Genomic DNA, 6,019 nt, shown 5'->3' with positions numbered 1-6,019 from the left:
CCAAGCCCTGACAGAGCAGCAGCCAGTCCCAGCACTGAAATGCCGCATCCTCGGAGGAGGAGGAGAGGCTTCTCTGCACATGGCCACCGCTGTGGGGCACGCACCAGGACGCCCTGCGGGACAGCCCGACCTGCTCCGCCAGGGCTCCAAACAAGACATGGTGCTTGGGTTTACTGTTCGGTGCTAGTATTAAACACTATTGAAAACAACTATGCCATTCAGCCAGACATCAAATCTCAGCTTGTTTCTGATGAGGAAGTTTATCAGGTGTCTTCACAGGGTCATTTTACCAGAGGGAATACTACACACAATCTATCCCCTTTTCCTCTTGTGAAAATACCACAGTATCGGCCATTTAGTCGCAGTGACCAGGGCCATTACAGAACATAATTAAAAGTGCTTCCAAACTGAATGACAGACAGACAATGAAGTTTTCTAGTTGAAATCAGAGGCTAAACCCTAACAAAGAAAACTGTGTCTATATAGAAACCTAATACGTGGTCAGGAAATGAAATTGCTTCCACCTGATCTGTGGCAACATACCTATAGTTGCATGACTTTATTTAAAAATAAGTAAAGTTTAGATAAAAATAAACAAAATCTGTTATTATATGGAAACCATGAGAACAGTGGTTATCTCATCCACCTTTTCTAGAGGCTTTGGGGCACCCTGGCAGATGCAGAACAGTGGGTCTCATTTTTATACTGGGAAGGAGCACTGAAATAACTGTGCACAGAATCGGCTGCACCTCTGTGATAATCCTGAATGCCAATTCTGTATGCGCTTGTTCTAATAGAAACTCTTATCTATTGAATCCAGAGCTTGGGGTTTTGCATAAATGCTATATACGTCTATCATGCATGATACACATCTATATTTTGTGTTAGTCATCATGTTTACAAGAAATTTATAGGCAGAAGAAATAAACATGTTACATCAGCTTGCTACATATTTTTTTTGTAAGAGGAAAAACCTCATGATTCAAGACATAAGCCAGCCATTAGTGGATAGGAAGTTTATAAAGTTAATTTGGCTATGATTAGGTTTATTCCGTCACTGTCTATTATGGGGATTCTTCAGTCCTCCTCTGAAGCAATCGGTATTGGCCAGCTTCGGCAACGCACTACTGGACTAGAGACCTATGGTATATTAAGAAAATACCTTTCAAAATACTTTTGCACACTTCTCTCCTGGTTACTCACTGGACACGGAGCTCAGCACAAGGCCATGTTTCCAACATGCAGAAACAAAAACGGCTCCTCAGAAGCCGGACTAACACCAGTAATCATTTACAAAGCTCCGGAGCTGCCAGGACCACTGCCACAGTCCTGCTGATGCTCTCGCTACAGGAGAGAGAGCGAGGCCGAGTTATGGAGAGACCAATGACTAAATCAAGTTATCTGCTGGGGCGGAAGAAATGGTTCTCATTTCACAACTACTTTTGGTTTGGCTAGACTCAAACTGAACTGGCTAAAACTCAACTCAACTGCCTACTTTTACAAATGGGAAACGCTTCCTTTATACTGTGTAGTATACTATACTTCCTTTATATGTGTGTGTGTGCACATTTTCAGCATCAATTTTCTTTTGATGATAGTGCTATAATACAACTTTTAGTTATAGTCAAATACCACTGTAGAGAACAACTTCTGGCCTGTGCATTCAATTTTACAAAAGCCCAAGACTACTAACCCTGAAAACCAACAAGTACCTCCAAGGTGCAGGGCTGCTCCTAGAACGCAGCCTGCTTTCAAGAACAAATATCTTCCTTTTTTATGCTCTCAGAAATACTTTAAAATGGTTAACCCTCTCCTAAAGCTAAGTAAAGTATCATGGCTATGAAGGATTTGCTTTCCCTCTTCAGGCCTGCTCCCTACAAGTGCCCATTACAGTCACGAGGGCAAGGCACTGCATGGGACCAGTATGTCGTACAAGTAGACTCTAACTGGAGGCTGAACTCGGACTGTTTCAACATGTTGATTCCTTTGCATTTTTTTCCCCTCCACTTTTTGCTTATTTATGAGCTATCACTATCTTCTCACCTCTCATTTCTCTTTTGGATTAATACTGTTATCTTGTTGACTTCCTTACATTTTTACTATTATTCTGTGCACAGCAATATTCAGATGTTTTTAAAAAAGCAGTGATAAAGGTGTCAGCAATAGCATAGAGGACCACATTCCTAACTAAAAGGATACAAATAACATGCCTGTTTTGACGTCAAGTGGTTATAATATGAGTTAATTCAAATAATTAGTTAAAAGGGCATGAAAGCCTATGTGGAGGAGAACCATCTACTGTGTTTACTGCCTTCACAAACTGTGGCTTAAGTTCTCCGAAGTTCAATCTTGAGTGCCAAGGGGAAGACACAAATAAGTTTGCCTCGCTTACGTTTCTTCTGGCAAATTAGCAGCCCATGCACCCGTACGCTGGCAGCACTTACACTACTGGTGTTCGATCTGCAGCCTGGCATCTGTTGACAGGAGACTTCTGAGCGTAACTTTGGGACGATATCCAGAAAGTTTGGGCCCTACTGAATGTGGCCTGAACCTCAGAGAACTTCATTTCTATTTTTGTCACTACCACAGGTCAAGTGGCATTGGGCCAGCTATTCCTCAGTTCCTGTATCTGCTAAATAGACATGCTAACCCTGACTTGCTCTGTGAAAGGCTTGAATTTTTCTGTTAAAACACCTAGCACATAGCTATAAGGTCAACAGCAATATAACAAATGAGGTTAGAAATAAAGCTGTGGGTCAGGAGCACAGCGATCCTGGATCCATACTGAAGAGATTTACAAATAAAAATTAATTCAGCTTAACAAGATTTTGCCTGCTAAGGCCTCGGGCAGCTTGAAGGACAAAACTTTACCCTTCTCTAAGCTGCAGGTCATCAGAAGAATGTTTCTGAATTTCATGAAGACAAGTATTTTGTTCTTAACATAATGATAAAAATTAGATGATGTTTTAAGGTTTTTGTCTTACATTTTCACTGTTCTACTACACAAAAATCCAAGGAAAACTAGGGAAATACTATGTTTGTAGTTTGACAAGAACTCAAACACTTGTCTTTTTTGTTCCATTCAAATACACCAGAGCCCTTTATAAAAGCAAGAAATAATTCATCCGTCCTTTGCCTTGGCTCATGCAAGATGTATAAGTACATTCAAATTTTACAACATTTACTGTGCAGGTCAGAGATTAATGCCAGTTGCTTTCATTATGTTTGATGCAAATTCCCTGAGGAGTACCTGAAAAAATAAGGGAGCGTGATAGAATAAAATGAATTGCAAATATGCAGAATTGTTAAGGGCTCATAGAAATCTCTGAAAAACAGTCTATTCAGAGACCATCCAGGAGTATCAAACAGGAACCCCACAAGGGACAGGCGCAGCACCAGCTGCAGGCTATGAAGGCATTATGAAGGAAAGGACCAGTCACGCAGTGAGCTCTGCAGAGACACTTCCGGCAAATACTGGATTTGATGAACCCTAATACTGTTTCTAAGAATAATTAATGCTTTCCCTCCTCCAGCACATTTCTCCCTAAAATGCCCTGTATTAATGATGTAAGCTCCTAGGCTCCTTCACAGGTAAGCATTTGCAACTACAGAGAGGCGATTACAGAAAAATCCCATCTCCCTGATCTTCAGTAGATGTAGAAGTTTTTCCTTCGCCAAAGTAACTGTTACACCTCAATACCAGATGGGCGGAGGAGAAGTCTTAGAAATCCCAATGGAGGGGCCAAACTTCTTGAATATTACCCAGTTCAGGTCTTCGGAGCTGCCCACTCAGGCATCTGTTGTGAGACAACTGCGCAGTGGTGGCCAGGCTGGCTGGACTACCACTGCCCCACCACCCAGAGGAGAAGGGAGGACTACCTCACCTCCTGGAGACCCCAGCACCTTCCCCAAACACTTTCGGTGCACACACAGACCCAGATTTAATGTGTCATCCCACAGTCATCAAATACGAGGCAGAAACAGTAAGAATTTAAACTCCCTTGACTTGAGGCCTTATGCTTTAACCACAAGTCTCTGCAAGAATTAGCCACACAACTAGAACTGCATGATATAATCTGTAAGAAATATTTTTAATGATGGAGCATTTTTGAAAGCAGATTATAGAAGAATACTTTTACAAAGAATTACAGTATAGTTTGGGCATAGGCTCTGCAGAAAGACAAACACAATGAATTCTTGTATTTTCCTAACTGCCTCCTTTTTCACTGCTATTAGGAATCATGCATGAAAACATATGATTTTTTACCAGTAGCAGCTGCATCATGCTCTTTACCAGATATGACAATCTATATGCAACATGGCAATCTGGGTACTAAGGAAGGAATTACATCATTAGTTTAAATGTCAAATTTCTCTTTTCCATTTCTATTAATGAGGGATTGATCTAGCATTCAAATCAATATCATTGTATAGTAGCATGAAACCCATCATAAAAAAGAAATTACAAATAAGGTCTTATCTCTGGTTCAAGAACAAGATGTAGAAAGAGAGACTGGAAAATACAAAGCCCTCCCTGTAGAAGACAGTTAAACAAGTACCAGTTTCAATGACTGACCTCTTAAACTATGAAGTTGAAATGCTTTTTTGCTAATCCAAAGTTTTAACAATTGGAGCATTCTGGCAAATAAGAGCAGTGCGTTCATCATCAGGTGGTATCTTAAATTAAGGTTGGATATCTATCTGAGAGATTTACTTTATTTCAACGACTCATTGTTGGCTCACCAGTGCAGAAATCAAGAGGTCAATAAAGCACTCAGAAACAGAATTCTGTTCTCATTTATGTACCTACACAGTAGCTAAGTAGAATAAAAGAAACAACATATAGGAATGCTACTTTACAAAATGGGTCTTCTTTAGGATGTTTGCTATGAAGTTCAGAAAGCCTTTATTGTGCATCTTACAAGTGAAGAGTTCCTGTGGTAGATCAGTAAGGTTTTCTGTTAAAAGGAAGATTTCAATCTACCATTATTTATGCATTAACTTGTATTTCCATCTTATTTGCTGATAAATGACAATATATTTTATGCAATCACTTCCACTGGACATTTGCTAACTTTTATCTGACTAGAATGCAAGACAACTCCAACTTCAACTTTAACCTTTCTATCCATGATATACTACAGGAATGGATACATGTCAAGCAAATCTGAACCTATAGCAAGTTAATCTTGGGCTTTTCCAGACTAACTTTGCACTGTAGCTCTACTTAAACAAATCTGCACAAAGAAGCAAATGAGATACAGGAACAGGTCTGCTCCCACAGCCAGGGACAACACGCGCTCACAGGGTAGATAAAATAAACTGCTCTTTCCTGGCTATTATGCCATATCCCTGTCCTCAGACAATCTCCTAGAATAATTTTTCAAAGTGAGACCATCTGTGGAATACATTACAGCAGGTAAAGTTCAGAGTACACACACAATTTGTCTTGCACATAGATTAGCCCTGGCAATATACCTACGAGATGGGGAAGAATTCTGCAATGCGACCCACTGCGTGCCTCATCCTCCCAGCACCCTCAGCTGAATACTGCTGAAAAATGCCTGCAAGCATGCCTTACCTGATGCTACCTTGCAAACCTGCCTGACGACAGGCATTATCCCTAAACATGTTATGTGTGTTAGCCAAGTAGCTTGCTAATTTTATTGTTCTTCAGTATCATCAATGAATCTCATCACAGAGATGCCTGTGACTTCCCATATCCCATCATGGGGGTCCCAGAAATAGCCAGTAAAATGTCACAGTTACAGTACAGTAACCAGGTCAGTGGCAGATTTCCTGGTACAGTTCCCAGCACGCAATATTTTAAGGCCTCCTCCTCTTTTGGCAGACACTTCTGAAGAAAAGCAAGAGCCAAAGCACTGCTCATCCCTTCCAAGGAGCAGACCCCTTTGGAGGACCGCAGCTCCGGATATTGCCAGTCATAATGACTCTAACAGTCTTTCAGCAGAGCTACTCAAACAGTCCACTTTTGCTGAGGATGAGAGCTAAACGAAGC

General features: G+C 40.9%; 1 protein-coding gene across 3 annotated transcripts in view; it reads right to left on the bottom strand.

The window, feature by feature from the left end:
• Window positions 1-6,019, bottom strand: part of SLIT3 (slit guidance ligand 3) — a 509,126-nt gene that overhangs the window by 17,915 nt on the left and 485,192 nt on the right. The window lies entirely within an intron of this gene.

This window comes from Dromaius novaehollandiae, chromosome 15 (genome assembly GCF_036370855.1).
Source record: "Dromaius novaehollandiae isolate bDroNov1 chromosome 15, bDroNov1.hap1, whole genome shotgun sequence".
Taxonomy (NCBI): domain Eukaryota; kingdom Metazoa; phylum Chordata; class Aves; order Casuariiformes; family Dromaiidae; genus Dromaius; species Dromaius novaehollandiae.
This window is presented reverse-complemented; position numbering and strand designations above follow the sequence as displayed.